This window comes from Mesoplodon densirostris, chromosome 4 (genome assembly GCF_025265405.1).
Source record: "Mesoplodon densirostris isolate mMesDen1 chromosome 4, mMesDen1 primary haplotype, whole genome shotgun sequence".
Lineage (NCBI taxonomy): Eukaryota > Metazoa > Chordata > Mammalia > Artiodactyla > Ziphiidae > Mesoplodon > Mesoplodon densirostris.
This window is the reverse complement of record NC_082664.1, coordinates 184,730,710-184,758,027: the sequence shown is the minus strand read 5'-3', so window position 1 is coordinate 184,758,027 and position 27,318 is coordinate 184,730,710. Positions and strand designations below refer to the sequence as shown.

Here is a 27,318-nt window from a genome sequence, read left to right as displayed (position 1 = left end):
GCCCACTCGCCTCCCATCGCGGGTTCCCTCCGCCCCCGCCCCTCTTCCCACACCCACTGCTCCGAGGGGGCGCCCTAGGTTGCTCTCCCCCGCCTCTAACCTTCCTGTCCAAGCTGGGGTGCTTCTCTCAGAGGGCCACCTGCAGCCCGTGGCCTCCCGGGAGCACACCTCGTCCCCATCTGCCCGCAGCCGGCCCCGCCCACCCCGAGGGCTGCGTGCGAGGGTCTCTGTGGCCACAAGTGCTCTGGGCTCCCGGTTTCCCGGTACTGGGCCATGGGGGCTGGTGTGGGGGAAGAGATAGTTTCTGGAAATGGGGGGGGGTAACCATGTGAGCTCTGGATTCAGGAAGGGGCCCTCTGCCCCCAACCTTCTCTCTCCTCCTACTTGACTCCTCAACCTGCATGACCATTCTCTGGGGACTTGAACCAGCACCTGGGAACTATCAGGAACCTCCCCCACTTCTGTCAGCCAGCCTCAGGAGAGCGCCCTCAGGAGCTGCTACACCTCCCCAGGGCCTGAATAGAGGGACTTTTGGGATGTGAACTGAACAACCTTCTGGGGAGAGTCAACGACCCTTTTACTCAACAGAGCAGGAACTCAGTCAGTAGGCTATTTGTGTGGAAGGAAATGAAGTCGCTTCCATGGCAGAAGAGCCCCCGCCGCAGCAACCTTCGTCCCAGAGCTGCTGGCTGACCTTCTGGCCAGGATCCCTCCTACCTCAGCGTGGAAGGCCCGGCCCCGTGGAGAAGTGTAGGTTCTGAAGAAAGACCTGGCACCTGGGCTCTGCTGCTACACTTGCCTTATCTCGTGGCCCTTGTGGCTCTAGCTTTCCCAGAAACCTCAGGGGCTAAGTGCCTGTGCTTGCTCAGAGGCCGCACGCCATTCCCCATTTCCAGCCTCAGGCCCTCCCGCTAGCTGCCTCCTCTAGGGACCCCCTCCCCCCAACACACACACACACACACGCACGCACACTGGGGATGTGCCTTCTCACAGCAGCTCAACCACTGAGATGATTTAGGGACTGTGCCCAAACTCCTGCATCCCCAGCCTCTCAAGTTTTTGCTCTGATCCCTGGCACCCCCTGGAGCGGTTCCACCTTTGGAATCTTTCCCAGGTGGCAGGAGTGCCTAGCACAGGGGTAGTGACCTAAGTCTGAGCACTGGCGACCCTAGAAATCTGTTACAGAAAAGCATTTTATTGAGCAGTAAGGGACGCCACTGGGGACGGAAAGGCCTGGCAATAAAGGAGCATGTGAACCTCGGGACAGGGTGCGTGCTGCTTGACTCTCCATCCTGTTCTTGCTTCCGGGAGCAGGGCTTCCTGGGCCTCTCTATCCTGCCTCCTGAGACCCCAGGCAGGAGGCTCTTTGGGAAGCCACAGATTGCTGCTTTCAGTTTCAAAAAGCCCAGCTCCCCACAGGTTTGTGGTGGTGGCCACTGACAATGGCTCAGGGCAGGAGCCCATGTGGTAGACTGCTAAGGCTTCTCTGCACCCTGTCTCTGCTCCTGCATCCTCCTCGGCTCGCAGAGTGCAGACTTCACTTTCTCCAGCTCACAAAGGGGCCCGTGAGGATTGAGCAGAGGAATGCCAGGTTTTCTTCCAGGCCAGCTTCCGCCCTGGGATGTTCAGGGCAGACTCTCATTTCAAACCTCACTTTCTGAGGCTCCTGGCTTATGGCCATTTAGTGTGCAGGGAGGCTCCTGGCTGAGGAAGGCTCAGAACGACGCAGGTTCTAATCTGTGGTAATGGGCAGTGGGGGGGGGGGGGCGGGAGGGGTCACTGCAGGAAGAGGCATTCGCTGTCTTAGGCAGTTAAACCATTGCCCTGTCTTCAGAATGGTTCAGCCAGCAAGATTCTGTGGAGTCCGCCTCCTGGCACCATGCTACAATCGACGGATTTTGGGTCTGGAGCAACCGAGATCTTCGTCCGACTCTTCCGGAGCGTGCTTTCTCTCGGGAGCACATCTGGGGACTGGCTTCTCGGCTTCTGCCTTTGCTGGCATGGCCAAAGGAGCATCCCCGTAGGCCCGGTAGCCACCAACCAGGCAGTATGTCTCCCCATGCCGGCCCAACTGCGTTTCTCCACACCCTCGGTTGAGGACATGGTAGTGACCAGGTTTAGGAGGAGAAATGGGAGCCACAGCTGCTGCAAAGAAAATCAGAACTGATCAGTCACTTCTGCTGTACACAGTCTCCTGCCAGAATTTCCCTCTCATGTCTCTCCCAGTTTCTGGCTGAAGACCTTTAATCTACTTGACATCCAAAACACAGACTTGGCCCATCACCTCTATGAGTCCCTAGAGAAGGGACACTGGCTGCAAAAGCAATTCCTAGAGCCTACGGCTGCATCAGGTGAGGTAGTCTCTTCACCGTTGCCAGGGAAAACAGTAGAACCCGAAAGAAATTGCAATCATGATCCTCTCCATCTCTCCCTTCCACAACAGAGAAAACATTTCTTGCAGTGTGTCACTTCTGAGGCTTCAATGGAAACGTCTTTCAAGTTTTGGAAAAAGATAATCTAATATAAATTGGTTAAGGACCCCTCCCACTTTGGCAACCCCTCTTGGGCCCCATTTATAATGCCTGTTACAACCACACTGAACTCTAGCCCTCTGGTACTTTTATCTAGATTAGAACAAGGCCAAATACTGAGGCAGAGTGATCAGGAGACTCAGAACCGGGTTCTGGGTACCAAGTGTAGGCTCATATCCACCCAGCCTCCTGGGACACCATCTGCTCAGCCCTCCAGTCTCACTAGCACTTCATCATCCCCCTTGGTTCTTCCGGTCTTCCCATGAATAAGGCACCACCCTCTCCCCTAGTACTCAGCAGCTCAGTATGGGATGTGTCTGAGGGGACCGATATAGATGTGTACATGACAGCACAGAGGTGCCTGGGTTTGAAGGTGTGGTTCAAGAGTGGCCCTCTTCCTCAAACTGCTCCGTTTACTACCTGCCAAGAAAAATGCACTTGCCTTTTGCTAAGAGGCCAATCAGGAAAGGGTCTGAATGGAAGCATCCTGTAGCCCAAAGCAGAAGGCAACATTTATAAAGATCAGAAGCTTCCTGAACACTAGTTCAGGGATGACCTTTCACTTGTCCTCAGCAGTGAGCACTGTGGGACCCTGAAGGTGTCCCAGGTCACTGGTATTACTTACAGCTGGGAAAGCGCTGAGGTTTACGTAGTGGGCAAGCCCCATAGGAACATGTGGCAGCCCGGTGAGGTTGTGTGTACACCATGCCTCTTCTACAGATGCCCGGTCTCGGTGTACCTGCTGCACTGCCCAGCCAGGGAACAGAGCACAGGTTTGAGTAAATATAGACGATCCGGTCAGACATTCTCTCTCAGACAACCAAAGAGATTGGTATCTGGTGGAGAACTGGTAGGGAAGTTTCTCTGAGGGCAGCACGTTTCCATAGTTATGCTGCCATGGAAACTGTGAGAAGGCCTGTGAGGTCATCACTACCCAGTGAGGTCATAAGGAACCTGTGACTTGCGGTCAGGCTTCAGGAGGAGGGGCAGTTTTGTGGAGGAGAGCAGGGTGGAGGCAGAGGTACTCTGCCTGGTCCCTCACACCTGGGCTTCCCCACCCATGCCCTAGTCTAGCAGACACCCCACGTGGGGCGTGCAGGTGGGCTGGTACAGCCCCAGGGGCCCCAGGAGGGCAAGAGAGACCCACATTCTGAAATTGGCTTGAGAGGCAAGATTAACGTTAAGAGACAGCTAGGTTGTATGGCACTGACCCTAAGAGGCAGAGAATTGTGTGGACTGGGGAATCAGGGAAGGCTCCTTGGCAGTGGGCCTGAAGGACAAGTGAGAGTTGGACCCATGGGGAAGAGAGGGAAGACATTCCAGTTTGGAAGAATACAAGCAAAGACACACTCTTCTCGACCTTGTCCTGCCCCAAATATAAATTCATAGAACCCTCACATTTTTACACCTGAGGGCTTAGAAAAACCAAGATGTTAAGGAGCCTACCCAGTGTTACACAGCTAGTGGAGAGGGGTTCTGCTCAATGGTTATGTTCATGTCGGGGCTGTGGATTTACAGCTGATAGGAATGTGAGGACAAGCTCATGCCATTTCAAACATTTCCAAGTGATACTGAGAGAGATGTTAAAGGTGCAAAATGAGGGTGCTGAATGACCTCACAAAGTGGGAATGGTGGGCCCATTTTAATATGAAATTCAAAACAAATTCATGCCAAAAGGACATAATACAAAATGACAACATAATCATTACACTCCCCTCTCCCCTAGAAGTAAAAATCATTATAATCCTCTCTCTCTCCACCATGAAAGGATGAGATAAAGGCTCAGCAGCAGCCCCCGTGAAAATCATGGTCAACACTGTGAAGAGGGGTTAGTAAGACAACTTGGTCCGACTCAGAGAAGGAAAGAGACAACTCTGCCCTTAGCCTGATCCGGCCCACAGGAAGGAACCACATTTGGGGCAGCTTTTGATAGTGTGGCAATGAGAGAGAACCTTCTTTAGGAGGGGACTCCCTGTTGCCGACCTTGAAAAAGCAAAGATGGGACCTTCGTCTACTGGGGCTGTTGCAGAGGGGATGTGCCCAGGAGGTAGAGACTGCTTGGGCTACCCTTTTAGAGGTTGGGCCACCCTGGTTGAGAACCACAGCACCTTCTATCCCTAAACTGCTTGAATCAGTGGGACAGACGAAGTCAGGCCTCATTGGAGCAGACTGCCTTTGGGAGTGGTAGAAGGTAAATGTGAAGGGGAATGCTTGCTCTGGCGGAGGTTTGTCACGGCAGGTGGGCCAGCATGAGACCATTCAGAATCTCCAAGGCTCCAGAGATTACTTGGCTGGGAGCATCCCTCTGATGTGGTGTGGGGATTCCTACCTTAACAGGACCTGGCTGGGCATCTGGGGGAGGCAGAATAAACGGCTTATTAACTTAAGAGAGCGAGAGAATCACCTGGGGGGTTGCACAAAACCACTTAAAAAGCCTTGTACCTGGATTCTTGAGCCAACCCTCAGAAAACTTATCTAGATCTGGAGTAGGGCTCAGGAAGCTGCACTTTTAATAAGCTTCCTGGGCAGTCCCACCACAGTGGTCCATGGATAGAGAGACCAAATTATTGTGTATTCTCGGTTGCTTTTGGGAGTCAAAGTGGGCAATATTAAAAACTGCAGCAGGCATATGTATAAACAGGGAATATTCAAGGCAAGCAGAGGTGTATAGTTATTCTATGCATGAATCAGATTTGAGAAAAGCTAGCCTGGTGGTTAAAGAACACAACCCTGAGGACAGACAAACCAGATTCTTTCCTACTGACTTGTGTGATTTTGACCAAGTTCTTTTATCCTTCTGACTGTTTCTTCATATGGAAAAGAGCTATGACTGTACATTTAGCACAATATTCTCTTTCGGCAAAGGTTGCTCTGGGTCCATTTGTGTTCTCTGCAACTTAACCCTTTCCAGTGCGCAAGCATTTTTAAGTTGTTTGGTGAAGTATTACATTTGACTTTCAACAGGTCATTACTTTGGGCAAAGCTTATATAATGCTGCAGAGACTAGAACCTATGCAGAGATAGTGAGAGGATGTTATAAGCTTTTTCTGCTGGTTTATAAAAAAGTTTAACCTTTTCTTCTCTTCCTCCACCTGCCACCAAGAGATGAGAAAGAAGGCAGAGCCTGGAAATGCACACCAAGCAATATTTCTGTGTCAGTTTGCCTTTTATTCCTCTGCCAGTACTTCCCAGAGAGATTTCACCAAAAGTGCCTAAGCTTGCCATGGCCATTGTTGTGAAGAAAATTTCTCTTTATTGCTAGTCACATCCCCTTTTCCTTCTCCTGAAGGCTTAATGGATGTTTGGGGGCAGGAAACAAAATTTAAACTAAAACATCAATTGAAAGAGCCTTCGTCCTAAGTGTGGTAGTTTGGAGTGTGAATCTTCTCAGGGTCTACTGAATTCTGCCCCAGTGGAAACTGTTATTAAGGGGCACCCATAGAAATATCGCTTATTGTTAGAAACCATGACATAATACAGAGCCAAGATCGACATTATTCTTCACGTGAAAGACTACAGAGAGCCAAGCTCAGTAGTTCACCCCCAAGTGTTGGCCAGCAACTTACCTTTTGAAGCCAGACAGCAGCCCGGGTCTTCAGAAGGTGACTAGGCAGCCCAGAGCACCCTACTGACAAGTGTGCTCACCCATCCAGCACAGAGGGAAAGGTCCCTGTTATGGCATCATATATAAGCCTGCTGCAATAAGGTTTGCTGGTGCAAAGGCTCTCTCACTGAGGACCCCAGTCCTGGAAGGCTTCTCCTCTGGCCAGCTGTCAGTTCAATCTTCTGAGCCAGGCTCATGTCCCAGGGATGGGTCACAAAGCTGATGACAGTGACTGGCACCTCGATCCCCACCCGGCCCACCCTCCCTGCTCTGTGGATGTAGTCTTGCAGGGTGAGAGGGAAATCATAATTGATGACTAGCTCCACCTGGGTGCTGTCCAGGCCCTGAGAGGCGGTGTCTGTGCAGAGAAGAATGTCTCGGGAGCCCTTCTGGAAGGACTGGAAGATGCCTGCTCTCATTGAGGCTGGCATTTGTCCCTGCAGTCTTAAGTGTTGGATTTTGTGGTCATCCAGAATATATACCCCAGCCAGTTCACAGTGCTGTAGCAATTACAGAACACCAGAACAGTTCCTGCGGCGCCAGTCCTATATGCTCTGTCATGCTGCCTAAGGATCTGTACCAACCCAGTCACCTTCTCTGTTCCCTTCGGCCTCATGAATGTCTGTCTGACATGAGGCATGATGCAGTGGAGCTTGTCACTGGTAACGGGGGTTAGAGAGTCTAAGCTGGCAACTTTACTCAGCAGCTGGCCTCCACCTTCGGGAAATGTGGCACCCACCAGCACTAACTGAGCTTTGGGATTGAAGGGGTCTTTTAAGTCAGCTGGGCCTTCTGCTATATGGCTCCCCTCCAAGATGTAATCCACCAGTTCCAGGAAGATTTCATCCAACAGCGTGTCTGCATCATCCAACACCAAGAAGGAGAGCTGCTCCAGGCTGATCAGTTTTCAGGGCCTTCCACAGAGCCCCCGGAGTGGCCACCAGAATATCTGCTGGAGGTTGTTTGGACAGTTGCAGCCTGATCCTCCTCATGCCATGGCCTCCCCCTAACTCCCGCACCTGGAGGTCCAAGGAGCTGCCCAAGGCCTGGGCCACGGCATGCACCAGTTCGGCTAATTCTCGAGAAGGCACAAGAACCAGGCCTCGAGGAGCAGGGATACAACAGGGGTCCAGGCTTGGCTGGCCCAACAGCCGTTGAAGGAGAGGTAGCATGTAGCTGAGAGTTTTGCCACTGCCGGTTTCTGCGGCGCAGAGAATTAGGCGGCCGCGAAGAAGTGGGGGGGAATGGTACTCGACTGCACGTTTGTGGGCCGAACAACTGCGGGAGCAGCCTCTTGTAGTGCGCTCAGAACGGGGAGCTCCAGACACACTTCAGTGCAGCTGCCCTTGGGCGAAAGGTTCCGCAGCGCTGGAGCCTCATGTTGCGCGCACTCGATGGAGAAATGGCCCGCGTGGGTGAACCGATTCCTCCAGCCCCACGAAGAGAGTGGCGCGGGTTCCAAGAGCCCAGCGTGAGGTGAGCCGGCTGGTTCAAGTCGGGTCGCCGCACTGACAGCAGCGTCAGCCCAGGACGCGCCAGCATCGGCCGCGGGGGGGGGCTACGCTGGCCGCTATGCCACTCTTCCTGCTGCCGCTGTAGAGCCCGCGGGAGAGCACCATGGGCAGCGGCTCGTTGGGACCGCAGACCGTCAGGTCCCAGCAAGGCACCAGAAGCAACCGAGCCGCGAGCGACAACAGCCACAGCCGCCGTGCGAGAGCCATACACCCCTTGTTGCGGGAGAGGCGCACGACAGTGACGTCACAGGCACGCCAAGGCCTCGCGGACGGTGGCCGGCGCGGCTCAGTAAGGCCCGCGGAATCGGCGAACTGTGTGGAAGGAGCGGGATCTGTAGAGCTCAGCAGCGGCGAGGTCTGTAAGTCCGAACCGGGGATGGTGACTCCAGACCCCCGCCAACCTTGGGGAAGGGTGCGCGACGGAGGCAGGACCGGGGTCCGGCGATACGCGGCGATGGGGCCCTGGCATTACATACCAGGAGGGCGGAGGGCTTCTGGCGATCCGATGTCCAATCCCTGCCGTGCTCTTTTGTCGCCCTCACAGCTCCTGTCATGGCTTGGCCAGTTCGGGTCCCCCCCCGTGACTTATGATGAGGGTGCGGCAATGTTTTCTCAGATGTGGTCCCCGTGTAAGGTCTCTGAATACAAGTATTTATTGAGAGTCTGAGTGAATGGTCAGGCCTGGGGGCCGAGACCAGGAGTCCGGAGTCGTAGGTCCAGGCTCACCCCTCCCTTAGAGCTCCCCAGAGAGCTGAGGGCCCCGAGGGCAAGCTGATGGCTTTCAGCGTATCTTCTCTAAAGTCAAGAGAACTCATCTCTTGGTACTTTTCCCCTTTCTTTTCAGCTGAGGTTCATTCTCCCCTCCCTTGTCACCCTTTACATCTTCTCATCCTGAACCCACTGCTTTCTTGGGTAGTTCACCTCCAACGGCTTTCCAGTCAGATACCTCAATTCCGTAAATAGCAGCGATGAGGGTCCTGCTACAGGTTTGTGGCCTGTCCCACAAAGCCACGGTCAGGCAGAATAGTTTACTTGAATTCAGTGTTCAGGTTGCCAGAAAGCCTTACGCTACTGGTACTTATTGAACGGAACCCGAAAATGGGTGTCCGATCATTTCTGTAATTTCCAGGGCCTGGGGTAGGAGATAAGGTAAACGTGGATTAATCACCTGGGAGGTTCTTAACATCTGGAGAAAGAGTTTTACTTTCATCAGATACCGTTATAGAGATAAATACTATTAAATTTCAAATACCATTTTGATACCCGATAAACTTTCTGGAGTTACCTGTTAAGCCAGCGAAGGAGAGAGTTTTGAGTCCTCATGGGTGAACAGAGTCATTGGATAGAGCAGTGGCTCCTGAGTGAGGGTGATTTTGCCCTCACCCTTCCTCCAGGACGTTTGACAATGGCTGGAGACAATTTTCTTTGTCACACCCAGGGTGTGGGGGTGGTGGTGCTGCAGGCATCTAGTGGGTAGTGGCCAGGATGCTACTGCCTATCGTACAAGGCATAGGACCGCCCTCCCCACCACCCCAAAAGAATTATCTGGCCCAAAATGTCAATAGTGTGCTTCGGAGAAACCTTGGATAGAGGCTGAGGACTGAAGAGAGGCTGAGGTTGTCACGTGTACTCTCACCTCAGGTAGTCAGTCATATTTGCCAGACTCTTGTGTGGCCCTGCCCCTTTCCTAGAATCTGTAGCAGGCACACTGATGCCATTGCTTGTCATGGCCTTGGGATGAGAAAACCTTGGGGGCTCCTCAAAGTCATAAACACAGGAAGGAGTGATTTAGGAGGGTGACGTGGGAGAAGAGAGCTTTAGGCAGAACAAAATTGTCCTCATGTGTTTGGGAAATGGGCCAGATGGAAAAGAGATGAGGTGTGCCATGGGGTGTACCATTGCAGAAGGCAGACTGGGACTGATGCGTGACAGGGAATCAGATTCTGAATTTGATATAGACTGCTGTAGCAACTAGAAATGCCTAGATCTGTCTAGAGAGTGCTGTGTTTTCTGTCACTGCAAAGTTCATGTATAGGCTGATGACCACTGATTGGTGATATGATAGAGGGGAGTTGATATAAAGGATGCTCTAAGATATTGTGATTCTACACTACTTTTACAATTCTTTCCCAGAACTCGGAGCTCCTCGTTCGTTACCTGAAGTGCTCGTTGGATGTCTGCTCTGACATGTTTCATCCATTTACATGTGCCACTCATTTTTCAGGTACAAAACAAAGAATCGCTTTGCACAAAGCCAGAAGGGCTACACTGAAAGAATGATCAGAAAAGAATAATACATAGGTATGTACTTGCATTGGCTTTCTCCAAATATTTGAGACAGGGTAGCTGGTTAGTGGCTGCTTTCTCTTGCTCGAGCCCTTACAACGTGATCTCCTCAGAATGTCATAGGGATAGGAGCCTGTCTGAGCCTGTCTCTGCCCGTGGCCCCTAGTTTCTTCTTGTCTTTGCTTTAGGTACTGTGTAAGGCCCTTCTCTTTTCCTCCCGCTCACAGCAGGCACTGAGTAACCTCTAGTTGTGACTGAGATGCATATTTCACAGTATAGTACTTTAGAAATGAGAAAGGTTTACTTATTGTGGAAACAAATGTAGGCTCCTGGGAGTGTTCGTGTCACTTGGTAATGTTTTTCCCAGGGCTGCCATGGTAACTGACTTTGCCTGGTTACTCCCTACGTTTTCCATTCGACGCAGCAGTCCCACCGCTAGGCCTCTCACCTGAGAAGTCCAGAATCGGGAAGACACAGGCTGTATCAGTTGCACTGCGGCCTTATTCACAATAGCCAAGATGGTGAAGCAACCAAAATGTCCATCAACAGGTGAATGGATAAAGAAGAAGAGGTCCATGTACACAATGGAATATTCACCATGGAGAACAATGAATTAGTGCTCTTTGAGGCACCACAGATGAGCCTAGAGATAATCATGGAACATGAGGTAAGTTGGAAATCAAAAGACCTATATCCTATGATATTACTTATAGGTGTTATCTAATAACTGAAATCAAAAGACCTATATCCTATGATATTACTTATAGGCGTTATCTAATAACTGACCCACAGGAAAATATTTCCACAGAGAAAGACACTCACAGATGTAGGAAAAAACTATACTTATCTAAAAGGAAAGGTGGGAGGAATGGATAAATTAAGATCAGTGTTACATATACCAATACATATTATATACATGTGTCACAAAGAGCGACCATATAGCAAGGGAGGTCTACGGAACACTGTGTAATATTTTGCATGGGAAGAGGATCTGTATATGAATAGACATATATAATGTACAAATGAGCCAGATTGTGTACAGCTAGGACTAACAATATTCTAATCATTACCCCGATTACAAAAATTAAGGCAACCAACAAGAAGTAATGAAACATAAACGTATGGGGGTTTCTCCTGGCACATTCCATTCTAATTTACAACTTAGGAACAGGACTTCCAGAAAGGCTCTGCTGCCCTACTACCCAGACTGGGGAATGGAGAAATGCTGCCTCCTAGTGGCCGTTTCACACAACAGCAGCTTTAAACCCACTGCTAATGGTCACTAACTATTCACCAAACGTGCAGTTCTGTAATGGCACTTGTCCACCAAAAAATTCCTGGGGTCGAAAACCAAATAAGAAATTCAAAAGAGGGCAACCTTCCAAGAAGACAATTTCAAGAGGTATATTTTATGCACACTTTGTTCTCCTTTTTTTTAAACAGAAACAAAAACGGCTTGGAAAAATGATGAATTTTAGGTATTTGTAAAGACACGCAAACCCAAATTACAAAAACCTATCAGCTCACAGCAGTCAGAATGGTCATTAGCAAAAATGCTGCAAGCAATAAATGCTGAAGCAATTGTGGAGAAGTGCGTACCCTCCGTTCTAAGGGGGACGTGGTAAGAGCCACTCATGAAAACACAATGGAGGTGCTTTGAAAAGGGAAACATTGCGCTACCAGGCAATCAATCATACCCACTGCTGGACCTGTCACCTGAGAAAATGAGAATCAAAACCTCACAGACTGGCAATTCTGCATGCCAGCAATACTTACCATAGCCAACACTTGGAAGCAACGAAAATGTCCATCAACAGAGGAGTGCACCAAGAAGCAGTGGTCCATGTACACAATGGAATATTACTCCAATAAAAAGTATAAATTAAATTTAAAAACAAACATAAGTAAGGAGACGTAAGCATTTGGGGATTTATCTGGGCACATTCCTCTCTAATTTATAACCGAGGAACACCAGTGGCAGGAAGGTCTGTTTCCCTAGTACCAGCGTGGGGAACGTAGAAAGGCTGCCACCCTCTGGCCGTTACCTGCAAAAGCAGCTTTAAAGCCTGTGCTAATGGTCACTTCATGTGAACAAGTACTGCAGGGCTGTAAATGAAACCTGCCCTCAAAATGTCTTGAGGGAGGTAATGGCCAAAAAATTTCAAAATGTGACTCATACTTTGAGAAAACACTTTGAAGAGCTAAGCTGTAATCACAGTTTGAAAAATAAGAAGGACATGCCTTAAATCTTAATGTCAAGGGATTATGAGACACACGGAAATTCAACCACAAAGAGGTATCAATTCACACCCCTCAGAATAACCTTTAGCACGAAACCCATAATCAATAAATGCTGGGGCTTCCCTGGTGGCGCAGTGGTTGAGAGTCCACCTGCGATGCAGGGGACGCGGGTTCGTACTCCGTTTTGGGAAGATCCCACATGCCGCGGGTGCCTGTGCTCCGCAACGGGAGAGGCCACAACAGTGAGAGGCCTGCGTACCGCAAAACAAAGAAACAAAAATAAATAAATAAATAAATAAATAAATAAATGCTGAAGGTGTTGTGGAGAAATGCTTACCCTCAACTTTCAGTGGGATGTACCCTGGAAAGAGCCACTAATGAGAACAGAATGGAGATGCCTTTAAAAGGTAAACATTGAGCTACAATATAAACCAGCAGGCCCATTCCTGGACCTATAACCAAAGAAGACAGAATTGGAAAGGCACAGGAAGGCAAATGTGCACTGCACAGTATTACAATAGCCAAGATATGGAAGTAACCAAAAAGTCCGGCAACAGGTGGGTGGACAAAGAAGAACTGGTACAAGTACAGACAAAATATTACCCAAGGAAAAAAAGGACACATTGCCCTGTGCAGCACCGTAGATGATTCTAGATGTAATCACACAACCTGAAGTAAGTCAGAAAGAGAAAGACACATATCGCATGATATCACTTATAGGTGTTACCTAAAAATTGATACCAGTGAAGATATTCCCACAGAGAAGGGCTATCAGAGATTCATTAAACAAATTTATGGTTCACCAATGGAAAGGTGTGAGGATTGGATACATTAGGATATTGGGGTTAACAGACGTATACAAACACAGGTGAAATATATAATCACCAAACACCTACGGAATACCAAGAAAAGACTATTCAACATTCTGTCATAACGTACATGGGATAAGGATCCCAGGAAGAATAGACATATGTTTATGTGTAAAAGAACCACATCTTGCACACCTAGAACAAGCCAAACGCTGTAATCAAACTTGCTGTGATAAAAAATAAAAATTAAATAAAAACAACGAACAAGAAGTAGTGAGACATAAAGTTAAGGGGCTTTCTCCTGGCACATTCCAGTCTGAATTCCAATCTAGAACACGACTTCCATTGAGGCTCTGTTGCCCTAGTAACCAGATTTGGTAAAGGAGAACTGCTGCCACCTTGTGGCCGTTTCACACATCAGCAGCTTTAATCCCAGCGCTAATGGTCAGTTGATATTCAAAATAATTTCAGGCCTGTAAACGACACCTGCCCTGAAAACAAATCCTGGGGTCATATATCGAACAAAAAATTCAAAAGACGTCCATATTTCAAACTGACAGTTTCAAGAGGCATAATTTATGCACATTTGGCTTCTATTTCTTTTCCTTTCTTTTTTTGTTAAAAAAATGGGAACGGAAAAAGGCTGAACATCAGGAATTAATAAAGCCATGCAAGTCCAGTGTACAAAAACGTTCACCTCACAGCCGTCAGAATGATTATCAGCAAAAAAAGTCTAAAAGAATAAATGCTGAAGGGGTTTTAGAGAACTGTGTACCCTTTAGCTGCTGGTGGGATGAAACCTGGTAACAGCCAGTAGTGAGACCAGATTGGAGGTGCGTTTAAGGGTAAAAATGGAGCTACCATGTGATCTTGTAGGCCCACTCATGGGGTTATCACCTGATTAGACCAGAATCAAAAAGACACAGGCTGGCAATCCTGCACTGCAGCAACATGTACCATCCCAAGACCTGGAAGAAACCAAAATGTCCATCAACAGAAAAATGCACCAAGAAGAAGTCGTCCATGTACACAATGGAATATTAGCCATGAAAAAGCATGGAACAGTGCCGTTGGCACCACCATAGAAGGATCTACAGATAATCACCCAACTTGAAGTAAGAAAGAAACCGAAAGACAGACATCCTATGACATCACTTATAGGTGTTACCTAAAAATTGATACCCATGAAATAATTTCCAAGAGAAGGACACACATAGATTCAGAAAACCAAATTATGTTTAACCAAATGGAAAGGTGTAAGGAATGTATGAATTAGGATATGGGGGTTAACAGACATGTACTAATACATATGAAATATATAATCACACAATACCTATGGAATACGAAGAGAGGTCTACTCAACACTCTATAACATACACGGGAAAGGATCCAAAGAGGAATAGACAGATACATTGATAGGATGAACCAGAGACTGTACACTTAGGAGAATCTACATTTTTTATCAAATTTGCTCTGCTATTAAAAATTAAATTTAAAAAACAAACAATAATTTAGGAGATATAAACTCTTAGGGCTTTTCGCTGGCACATTCCACTCTAATTTGCAGCTTACTAACATGATTTCCAGGAAAGCTCTGTTGCCCAAAAACCCAGAGTTGGAAATGTAGAAATGCTGCCGCCTTGTGGCTGTTTCCCACAAGAGCAACTTTAAACCCACAGCTAATGGTCACTTAACATTCCCAAGGACTCAGGGCTGTAAAGGACACCTGCCCTAAACAATTGTGCGGAGGTAGGGAATGGCCAAAAAAAATCAAAACTGGTAAATTTTCAAGGAGATAGTATGGAGGGGTAAGTTTTACTCACTCATTTTCAAAAAAGAGGAAAATGGATAAAAGCTCAACATCAGGAATTATTAGACTCATGCAAGTCTAACCTCCAAAAATTTTCAACTCACACATGTCAACTACCATCAGCAAAAAGTCTACAAGCAATAAATGCTGAAGGGGTTTTAGAGAACTCTGTACCCTCTAGTTTCTGGTGAGATGTAAAGTGGTAACAGCAAATAATGAGAACAGAAAGGAGCTGTGTTTAAACGTAAAAATTGAGCCACCATTCCATCCAGCAGGCCCACTGCTGAGCCTCTCACCTGAGAAGTCCAGAGTCGAGAAGGCACAGGCTTCAACAGCTGCACTACAGGAATTTTCACAATAACCAAGACATGGAAGTAACCAAAATGTCCATCACCAGATGAGTGGAAAAAGAAGGAGTGGTCCATGTACAAAATGGAATATTCGCCATGGAAAACAATGAAACACTGCTCTTTGAGGCACCGTAGTTGATCCTGGAGATAATCACAGAACATGAGGTAAGTCGGAAAGCAAAAGACATATCCTATGATATCACTTATAGGCGTTACCTAACAACTGACACAAATGAACATATTTCCACAGAGAAAGACACTCACAGACTTAGAAAACAAACTATGCTTATCTAAAAGGAATGGTGGGGTGAATGGAAAAATTAAGATTAGGGTTACCATACGTGTACAAATACCTATTAAATACATATATTAAAAAGACCGTAGCAAGGGAGGTCTATGGAACACTCTGCAATAATTTACATGGGAATTGGCTCTGTACAGGAATATATATATGTATATATATAATGCACAAATGAACCAGATTGTGTACACCTAGGACAAACAATATTCTAATCATTACCCTGATTAAAAAACTAAAACAACGAACAAGAATTAATGTAAGATAAACTTATGGGGGTTTCTCCTGGCACATTCCATTTTAATTTACAACCTAGGCACAGGACTTCCAGAAAGGCTCTGCTGCCCTAGTAACCAGATTTGGGAATGGAAAAATGCTGCCGCCTTGTGGCCGTTTCCCACAACAGCAGCTTTAAACCCAGTGCTAACGGTCACTAAATATTCACACTCATTACAAGGCCTGTGAATGACACCTGCCCTAAAAAACAATCCTGGGGTCGAAAATTGACCAAAAAATTCAATTTTGATGGCAACCTTTCAAGAAGACAATTTCAGGTGGTTAATTGTACTCTCCGTTTTTTTTCACTCTTTAACAGAAATTATAAAAGGTGTGGACATATGGTAGTATATATAAGTCCATGTCACTCTCTCACTTTGTCCCAGCTTACCCTTCCCCCTACCCGTGTCCTTAACCATATGTAAAACAGATAGCTAGTGGGAAGCATCCACGTAGCACAGGAAGATCAGCTCGGTGCTTTGTGACCACCTAGAGTGTTGGGATAGGGAGGGTGGGAGGGAGGGAGATGCAAGAGGGAGGAGATATGGGGATATATGTATATGTACAGCTGATTCACTTTGTTATAAAGCAGAAACTAACACACCATTGTAAAGCAATTATACTGCAATAAAGATGTTTAAAAAAAAGGTGTGGACAAATGCCGAACATTAGGAATAATGAAAGACATGCAAATCCAAATTACAAAAATCCTATCAGCTCACACCAGTCAGAATGGCCATCAGCAAAAATTCTGCAAACAATAAATGCTGAAGGGGTTGTCGAGAAATGCCTACCCTTGGTTCAACGTGGGACATGGTAAGAGCCAGTAAGGAAAACACAAAGGAGGTGCCTTGAAAAGGTAAATACTGAGCTATACCATTCAATCAAGCAAACCCACTGCTGGGCCTATCGCCTGAGAGGATGAGAACCAAAAAGACACAGGCTGGGCTTCACTGGAGGCACAGTGGTTGACAGTCCACCGGCGATGCAGGGGACACGGGTTCATGCCCCGTTTCAGGAAAATCCCACATGCCGCGGAGTGGCTGGTCCCGTGAGCTATGGCTGCTGGGCCTGTGTGTCCGGAGCCTGTGCTCTGCAATGAGAGGGGCCACGGCAGAGAGATGCCCACGTACCGCAAAAAAAAAAAAAAAAAATAAGACACAGGCTGGCAATCTTGCACTCCAACAATATTTACCATAGCCAACACTTGCAAGCTACGAAAATGTCCATCAACAGAGGAATGCAGAAAGAAGAAGTGGTCCGTGTACACAATGGAATATGACTCCAATAAAAAAATATAAATTCAATTTAGAAAACAAACATAAGTAAGGAGACATCAGCTTTTGGGGGTTTATCCAGGCACATTCCACTCTAATTTATAACCAAGGAACACCACTGCCAGGAAGATCTTTTTCCCTAGTTACCAGATTGGCAAAAGCAGAAATGCTGCTGCCCTCTGGCCATGACCTGCAACAGCATCTTTAAAACCTGTGCTAAGGGTCACTTCATATGCACCAGTACTGAAGGGCTGTAAATGAAACCTGCCCTCAAAATGTCTTGAGGGAGGTAATGGCCAAAATATTTCTAAATATCACACATACTTCACGAAAACAATTTGAAGAGGTAAGCTGTACTCACAGTTTGAAGAATAAAAGGACATGCCAGAAAGCTCAATTTCAAGGGGTTATGAGACGCATGCAAATCCAACCACAAACAGGTATCAGAACACACTAGTCAGAATAAACATCAGCAAAAATCTACAAACAATAAATGCTGAAGGTGTTGTGGAGAAGTGCATACCCTCAACTTTAAGTGGGACGTAACCTGGTAAGAGCCACTAATGAGAAAAGAATGGAGGTGCCTTTACAAGGTAAACATTTTGCTACCATATGATTCAGCAGGCCCACCCCTGGGCCTATAACCTAAGAAGACAGAATTGGAAAGACACAGGCAGGCATATGTGCATTGCCACAGCATTACAATAGCCATGACATGGAAGCAACCAAAAAGTCCATCAACAGATGAGTGGGAAAAGACTAACTGGTACATGTACAGACGGAATATTAGCCAAGGAAAAAAAGGACACAATGCCATTTGCAGCACCGTAGATGAGTCTAGAGGTAATCACACAACATGTAGTAAATCAGAAAGGGAAATACACATATCGTATGATATCACTTATAGGTGTTACCTATAAATTGATACCAGTGAAGATATCTCCACAGAGTAGGGCAATCACAGATTCATTAAACAAACTTACGTTTCACCAATGGAAATTTGTGTGGATTGGATACATTAGGATATTGGGGTTAACAGACGTATACAAACACAGGTGAAATATATAATCACCAAAGACCTACAGAATACCAAGAGAAGACTACTCAACATTCTGTCGTAACGTACATGGGAAACGATCCCAGGAAGAATACACATATGTTTATGTGTACAAGAACGACATCTTGCACACCTAGAACAAGCCAAATATTGAAATCAAACTTGCTGTGATAAAAAATAAAAATTATATTAAAAAAACGAACAAGAAGTAGTGAGACAAACTTAAGGAGCTTTCTCCTGGGATATTCCATTCTAAATTACAACCTAGAACACGACTTCCATTGAGGCTCTGTTGCCCTAGTAATCAGATTTTGTAAAGGAGAACTGCTGCCACCTTGTGGCCGTTTCACACAACAGCAGCTTTAATCCCAGCGCTAATGGTCAGTTGATCTTCAAAATAATTGCAGGCCTGTAAATGACACCTGCCCTGAAAACAAATCCTGGGGTCGTATATCGAACAAAAAATTCAAAAGACGTCCACATTTCAAAACGACAGTTTCAAGAGGCATATTTTACGCACATTTGTGTTGTTTCTTTTTCTTTCTTTTTTTGTTAAAAAAACAGGAATGGAAAAAGGCTGAACATCAGGAATTAATAAAGCCATGCAAATCCAGTGTACAAAAACTTTCACCTCACAGCCTTCAGGATGATCATCAGCAAAAAAAAGTCTACAAAGAATAAATGCTGAAGGGGTTTTAGAGAACTGTGTACCCTTTAGCTGCTGGTGGGATGAAACCTGGTAACAGCCAGTAGTGAGAACAGAATGAAGGTGCGTTTAAGGGTAAAAATGGAGCTACCATGTGATCTGGTAGGCCCACTAATGGGCCTATCACATGAGTAGACCAGAATCAAGACACAGGCTGGCAATCCTGCACTGCAGCAACATGTACCATAGCCAAGACCTGGAAGAAACCAAAATGTCCATCAACAGAAAAATGCACCAAGAAGAAGTCGTCCATGTACACAATGGAATATTAGCCATGAAAAAGCATGGAACAGTGCCGTTGGCACCACCATAGAAGGATCTACAGATAATCACCCAACTTGAAGTAAGAAAGAAACCGAAAGACAGACATCCTATGACATCACTTATAGGTGTTACCTAAAAATTGATACCCATGAAATAATTTCCAAGAGAAGAACACACATAGATTCAGAAAACCAAATTATGTTTAACCAAATGGAAAGGTGTACGGAATGTATGAATTAGGATATGGGGGTTAACAGACATGTACTAATACATATGAAATATATAACCACACAATACCTATGGAATACGAAGAGAGGTCTACTCAACACTCTATAACATACACGGGAAAGGATCCAAAGAGGAATAGACAGATACATTGATAGGATGAATCAGAAACTGTATACCTAGGAGAATCTACATTTTTATCAAATTTGCTCTGATAATTAATAAAAATTAAATTTAAAAAGCAAACAACAATTTAGGATATATATGCTCTTGGGGCTTTTCGCTGGCACATTCCACTCTAATTTGCATCTTACTAACACGATTTCCAGGAAAGCTCTGTTGCCCAAAAACCCAGAGTTGGAAATGTAGAAATGCTGCCGCCTTGTGGCCATTTCCCACAAGAGCGGCTTTAAACCCACCGCTAATGGTCACTTAACATTCCCAAGGACCCAGGGCTGTAAAGGACACCTGCCCTAAACAACTGTGCGGAGGTAGGGAATGGCCAAAAAAAATCAAAACTGCAAAATTTTCAAGAAAATAAGATGAAGAGGTTAATTTGGCTCACTCTCTTTTAAAAAAAGGAAAATGGATAAAAGCTCAACCTCAGTAATTATTAGACTCATGCAAATCCACTCTACAAAAAGGTTTCAACTCACACCAGTCAACTGGCCATCAGCAAAAAGACTACAAACAATAAATATTGAAGGGGTTTTAGAGAACACTGTACCCTCTAGCTTCTGGTGAGATGTAAAATGGTAACAGCCAATAATGAGAACAGAAGGGAGCTGCAATTAAAAATTGAGGTACCATTCAATCCAGCAGTCACACCACTGGGCCTCTCACCTGAGACCTGAATCGAGAAGACCCGGGCTGCAAAATGTGCACTGCAGCCTTATTCACAATAGCCAAGACAGTGAAGCAACCAAAATGTCCATCAACAGATGAACAGATAAAGAAGAAGTGATCTATTTATACAACAGAATATTAGCCACGGAAAACAATGAAACACTGCTATTTGAGGCACCATAGATGAGCTTGGAGATAATCACAGAACATGAGGTAAGTCAGAAAGCAAAAACCTATATCCTATGATATCACTTATAGGTGTTAACTAATAACTAACACAAATGAACATATTTCCACAGAGAAAGACACTCACAGACTTAGAAGTATGCTTATCTAAAAGGATAGGTGGGGTGAATGGAAAAATTAAGATAATGGTTACCATACGTGTACAAGTACCTATTAAATACATATGTCAAAAGACCGACCATATAGCAAGTGAGGTCTGTGGAACTGTGGAGACGTCCCAATCACCTGACTGCCCTCCGACCTGCCGTGAATTGGAGACTGAGACCAGGCACGCCTCTCTCCTTCTCCATTCACTCAGGGACAGACTGGGGGTCATGGGAACCTCAGAATCGAAACCAGATTCTAAGACACCCCTGGGGTGTCTCCTAGCCAATTTTACAGCCCTCGGTTTCTCCCAAGTTCTCCGTTGCCGACGGCTTATTTTCTATTCCACTGTGGCCAGGCCACAATATCCTCTAGACAATCAATCCAAATGGCCTCCTGAAGGGACTTTCAATTTTAACATCCTCCGTGATCTAGATAATTACTGCCGCAGGATGGGCAAATGATCCGAGGTCCCCTATGTTCAGGCCTTCTGGTATTTACGCTCCCGCCCCTCCCTCTACGTCGATTGTTCCACTTCCCAGATCTTTCTTGCCAAACAGACATCTCCTACATCCAAGCCCCTAATTTCCTTTGATGATGACTCCTCTCCACTAGGCGACCCACCCGAATCTCTCACCTCTCCCCCCTCCAGAGCTCCTCTCCAGCCTCCACCCAACCCTGAAACAGTCCCTCCTCATCCCGCAGCCGCTCCGGCCCATCCAACCGCTCCCCCGCCTCCCTCAACGGTTTCTCCTCCCTCGCCCCTTGCTTCGCCAATTAGTGCACATACACGCTCTCACGACTCCCAAGATCCAAATCTCCTCTGCCCTCTGAGGGAGGTAGAAGGAGCGGAAGGATTAGTTAGAGTTCATGTTCCCTTTTCCCTCCAAGTTCTCTCTCAAATAGAATCGCGATTAGGCTCCTTTTCGGCCAACTCTTCCCGCTACATCAAATAATTTCGCTACCTCTCTCAAGCTTACGATCTAACCTGGTATGATATCTCTGTGATCCTATCTTCTACTCTGACCCCTGATGAGAGGGAAAGAGAATTCAAACTGCTGCCCGAAACCATGCAGATCAGGTTCACCTTACCAACAACTCCATGCCTGTCGGAGTGACTGCTGTACCTGGTACCAATCCAGGCTGGACTTATCAGGATGGCCAAGATGGCCGTCATAAACACGACCTCATGATCCAGTGCCTCCTGGCTGGCATGCAGGCTGCTGCTCATAAGGTAGTCAATTTTGAAAAACTAAAGAGATAATTCAAGAACCTAACGAAAATCCAGCTATCTTTCTCAATCGCCTTACAGCGGCCTTAACTTTCTACACCCAGCTGGATCCCGACACCCCGGCAGGGGCAGCGGTCCTAGCCACCCATTTTATCACCCAATCAGCCCCGGACATCCGAAAGAAATTAAAAAGGGGCAGAAGATGGCCCTCAAACCCCTATTCGAGATCTGGTAAAGACAGCCTTTAAAGTCTACAATGGCCGTGAGGATTTGGCAGGATCCAGCTGACAGGCTCGGATGCACCAGAAGGTGGCCCTCCAAACCCAACCTCTTGTAGCCGCCCTAAGGCCGGCCATCTCCCATGTATCACAGCATCCATGGAGTCCGCAAAAGGCAACCCCGCCGGGGGCCTGCTTCAAATGCAGAAAAGAAGGCCACTGGGCTCGCCAATGTCCCAATCCCCGACCTCCTTCTAAGCCCTGTCCCAGCTGCGGGCTAACGGGCCACTGGAAGAGTGACTGCCTTACGACTGGCCCTCCCTCAGCGTCTCCACGTGGGGGACAGGCCGACCCAATGGCATTACCACTCGAACTGCTGGGATTGGCTGACGACTGACGGCACCCGGACTCGAAGACCCCCATCACCCTCACCGAGCCCAGGGTAACGCTACAGGTAGCGGATAAGTCCATTTCATTCCTGGTGGACACGGGGGCTACCTATACGGTCCTGCCTACTTATTCTGGGCCAGTTACTCCTTCCCAGATCTCGGTCATGGGTATTGATGGCAAACCATCCTTCCCACTCCAGACCGGTCCACTCCCATGTCATATCGAAGGACTCCCTTTTACTCATTCCTTCTTAGTGATACCATCCTGCCCAGTTCCCTTGCTAGGCCGAGATGTCCTTTTCCACTTAGGGGCCTCCCTCCAGCTGGACAGACTTGACCCTAAGGTCCCCTCCTCCCAACTCCTGCTTCCTCTTCTCGTCCTGTCTCTAGAACCCTCCCCCTCCTATCCGCCTCTTCCAATCACACGGAACCCAATCAATCCCCATGTCTGGGATGCTTCTAAGCCCATAATAGCAACACACCATTCCCCCGTCCTCATCCGCCTAAAGGACCCCTCCAAATTTCCATCAAGGCCCCAATTTCCCATCTCTGAGACTCACCTTAGGGGCCTACAACCTATTATCACCAGACTCCTAAGCCAGGGACTCCTTATCCCCACTGACTCTCCCTGAAACACCCCCATCCTGCCTGTCCGCAAGGCCTCTGGGGATTATCGCCTAGTCCAGGACCTCCTACTAATCAATGAAGCCATAATCCCTCTCCACCCAGTAGTACCAAACCCATACACCTTGCTCTCCCATATCCCCCCATCCACAACCCACTTTACGGTTCTGGATCTCAAAGATGCCTTTTTCACTATCCCCCTACATCCCGACTCCTATTTCCTCTTCACCTTTACCTGGACGGATCCGGATACTCATACTTCCAGTCAGCTCACCTGGACAGTTCTTCCCCAGGACTTCTGCGACAGTCCTCACCTCTTCGGTCAGGCGCTGGCACGGGACCTCACTTCCTGCTCCGGTACCCCCAGCACACTTCTTCAATATGTACATGACCTCCTCCTTTGTAGCCTATCTCTCAGCCTCTCAAGACAACATACTGCAGATCTCCTCAATCACCTTGGCTCTCGTGGTTATTGGGTCTCCCCAGCCAAGGCTCAGTTATCTGTATCTTCTGTAACCTATCTGGGGCTCCATCTTACCCCTACCACAAAAGATTTAACAGCCGATCGCACCCGGATTATCCGTGAACTCCAGCCTCCGGAAACAGCAGAACAAATTCTCTCCTTTTTGGGCCTTATAGGATTTTTCCGACACTGGATCCCTAACTTTGCTCTCCTCGCTAAACCCTTATATCTAGCCGCTAAGGAAACCCCTCAAGGACCCCTCACCTCTCCTTCTGCCGTTCAACAGGCCTTTCTCATCCTCCGTAACGCTCTGATATCTTTTCCTCCCCTTTCTCTGCCCAACCCAAACCGACCTTTTCACCTTTTTGTGGATGAACGGGCCGGAATAGCCACTGGACTCCTTGCCCAGCCTGTAGGGCCTTCCTACCGCCCCGTGGCTTACCTATCCAAACAGCTAGACCCAACCATTCGGGGATGGCAACCATGCCTTCGGGCCCTAGCAGCAGCAGCCGAACTGACCAAACACTACAGATACTCAACCACACAGGAATAGGTAACATCTCCGACTGCTTTCTATGTGCCTCGCTTGGCCGTCCACCCTTGGCTGCTGTCCCACTCGACCAGCCCTTCAATTCTACTTCCTACACATCCCCAAACCCACCTTTTTCCCCGTTAAAAGTCCCCAGATTCCTTGATTCAAAAAAATCTCACCATCTGTTACGGCAGCCGCCCAAACCTACCTGATACTGGGTTTCTTTGCAACACATCCCTCACGGTAAACACATCAATTGAAGCACCACCAGGCATGTTTTTGTGGTGCAATGGTTCCCTCACAAAAGAGATCAGTTCTTCCTCCCCCTTCCCATATATCCCCGTTACTCTCGTCCCACAACTCACACTGTATAGCCAAGCCGAATTTTCCTCGCTAATCACGCCGCCCTTTACCCGACAAAAAAGAGCTATCTTTCTTCCTCTGGTCGCAGGCATCTCTCTCGCCTCCTCCCTGGTCGCTGCAGGCCTCGGGGGGGCGGGGGGGGAGCTCTAACACATAGTGTTTCAACATCCCGCGACTTAGAACATAAACTCCAGCTAGCCATTGAAGGCTCCGCCGCCTCCATCTCCTCTCTCCAGTGCCAAATCACCTCCATAGCCCGAGTCGCTCTCCAATATCGACGAGCCCTGGATCTCCTGACGGCCGACAAAGGAGGTACCTGCCTCTTCCTACAGGAGAAATGCTGCTGTAAACGCTCTCCATCGCTTAAGAGAAGAACTCCAACGCAAACACCAACAGTCCGCCTCCCCAATTCCCGATTGGTGGCGATCCACCCTCTATACCTGGCTAACACCAATCTGAGGCCCCTTAATTCTCATCTGTATCTTGCTCATGTTTGCCCCGTTTTCTTAGGTTCCTTCGCCGGCGCATGGAGGAAGTCTCTCGGGTGGCCACAAACCAAATGTTCCTCGGTCCTTACACCTTGCTTCCTACAGAAACCCCCACTGCTCTCCCCTAAGCCTCGGACCTCTGGTCGCCCGACTCCCCTTTCGACGCCCCCATTCAGCATGAAGTAGCCAGAGATCAGAACGCCGCCCCATTACACCAAAGATGTCGGGATGTAAGGCCAACTGGCCCGAGGCAGGGGAACGCAATCAGATTCACAGGTTGCATCAGACCGAAACTCTCCGGACCACCCAGTTCCAGAAACTGACCTGGAGACATTCCGGACCACCCAGTTCCAGGAACTGACCTGGGGGCTTTCCACCCGGCCCAGCCTTCCCGCCTTTCGAGGGACGGGACTAGCGGTCCCAAGACTGATGGAACCGGCACCAGATAGTGCCACGACACCCGAAGAGACCACCAGATAAGGAATTCCCTGCGCCCTCCCAGATTCACCACACCCCTTTCCCTTCTTCCCCTATAAAATCTTGCCCAGCCCTCACCCGGGGGCGACTTCTCTGGCCCCTTTCTCTCGGACCAGTGAACCTCGCCCGGCAGCGCCCCCTAATAAAGCTCACTTGAAGCTTTGCTCTGTTTCGCGATGCCGTTTGTTAAGATCCGACCTTACACTTACACATCAAGGATGGCTCTGAGCTGAATTTCTGCAAAACAAGACTATCCCGTGCAAAGAACAACCCAGTAGAGCTTTGTATCCCATCAGCTACAGGAAGAGAATGGCTGCCGGCTACTGAAAGCCAGCAGCATTTACAACTTAACTCCCATGGTCTCTGCAGTGGTACGTCTGAGTTTTCTGTTTCTGCCCCTGTACCAAACAGCTCTCGTGTAATTCCTCATTCCTTCCTCCACCCACCCCCACCAACCCCTGTCCCCTTACCTGCGGTCCGCAGCCCTCCGCTCCGTGCTCGGATGCCGCTGGGGTGCCAGGGACCCACGGGACGGGTCGTTCCCAGCCGCCGGGCGCTGGCTCCCTAGACTCCCTCCGCTCCGCGCTCGGATGCCGCTGGGGTGCCTGGGACCCACGGGACGGGTCATTCCCAGCCGCCGGGCGCTGCCTCCCTAGACCCCCGCCAGCTCGCGTGGCGCCGACGGCGAGGAGCCCCGAGGACGCCCCGCGCCAGGTGCGCTCTGGCCAGGACGCCCACTTCCAGGACACTCTTCCGGGAGAGGCGCGCAGACCGCCGCCGCGCTCAGGTGACCCGCAGCCAATGCCGAGCAAGACCCGCCCCGCCGGCGCCGCGTCCGCGCGGCGCAGCACAATCTCAGCGCTCCAGGCACGGGCGCCGGAACGCCCACGTCCGGGACACGCTCCTCCGGGAGAGGCGCGCAGACCGCCGCCGCGCTCAGGGGACCCGCAGCCAATGCCGCGCAAGACCCGCCCCGCCGGCGCCGCGTCCGCGCGGCGCAGCACGATCTCGGCGCTCCAGGCACGGGCGCCGGGGGGCGGGCGTCTCCTCTCCTGAGAGGCAGCTAGCGATGCCCCGGGGCGCAGGCCCCTGCGGCGCGGAGACCGCTCCAGGCTGGACTCACCGACACCAACGCCGCCAGGAGGAGCGCTTGGCGGGACTCAGCAAACAACCCAATGTTTTAAATGGAAAAAGGACTTCAAAAGACCCTTCTCCAGATAAGACATACAAATGGTCAGCAAGCACATGAAGAGATGTTAATCGTCATTAGTCGTGATAAAATGCAAGTTAACACCACAACGTCGACCCCTCCACACACTAGAAGGCCTACAATCAAGAAACCTAAAAATAACAAATGTTGGCAAAAATTTAGAGAAACTGATACAGAATTTTCCATAGGGAAAATGAATAAGTTCCGGAGGTGGATGCTGAGACTATTTGTACAACAACGTGAATGTAGTTAATGCCATAGAACTGTATGCTCAAAATGATTTAAATGGTAAATGTTATGTTATGTGGGGGGTTTTAACATAATTTAGCCCCTGCTTTATACCAGACCCCGGAGTCAAAGCTTCTCATCCATTTTCTCACTTTTACTTAACCTCCTAGGATCTTCACACTCCCATTTAACAGACGAAGCTGAGCCTGAGAGGTTAAACTAAGTGACTTGCCCAAGGCTCACTCGGCCAAGTCTACACTGTTCACTGTTGCTGTATTTACTGAGCACCTACTAGAGCACCTACTGAGCAATACCTCCAGCACCTGCCAGAGACATTGTGGGAAGACCAAGATGAACGGGGGCTGAAAGCAGATTACAAAACATGGGTAGATCCTGGGGCCCTGCTCTCAAACACTGAAGTTTCTTGGAGTGGAGGGGATGGCCTGTGTCACACTTGTGGAGCCTTTTATTCCACCCCACCGCACCCCCACAGAGGAGGGAAGCAGCTGGCCTGATACTGAATATTAGCTCAGCTGGGGAGGAGTCCTGGGGCTTTGAAGAAGGCATCTCCTGCCCCACTCCCCACATTGCCCCCTAGAGTCCAGTATGTGGGCACAGGCATCCCTGTGGTGGGGCAGGAGGCACGTCTCATGGCACCCCTCTCCTCCCGC

General features: G+C 48.4%; 1 long non-coding RNA gene and 1 pseudogene across 3 annotated transcripts in view; one reads left to right on the top strand and one right to left on the bottom strand.

Moving 5' to 3' along the window:
* Window positions 1–25,344, top strand: part of LOC132488945 (uncharacterized) — a 63,098-nt gene extending 37,754 nt beyond the window's left edge. For 2 of the 3 annotated variants that reach the window (XR_009531823.1, XR_009531824.1), the window contains 3 exons: window positions 9,874–9,950; window positions 10,485–10,602; window positions 24,755–25,344. This is a non-coding gene — a long non-coding RNA (uncharacterized LOC132488945). Of the gene's footprint in view, window positions 1–7,871; window positions 8,005–9,873; window positions 9,951–10,484; window positions 10,603–24,754 lie in introns of those variants that run through there. The other variant, XR_009531825.1, reaches the window with a different exon arrangement.
* Window positions 1,147–26,056, bottom strand: LOC132488944 (probable ATP-dependent RNA helicase DDX28; annotated as a pseudogene).
* Window positions 26,057–27,318: the final 1,262 nt, after the last annotated feature.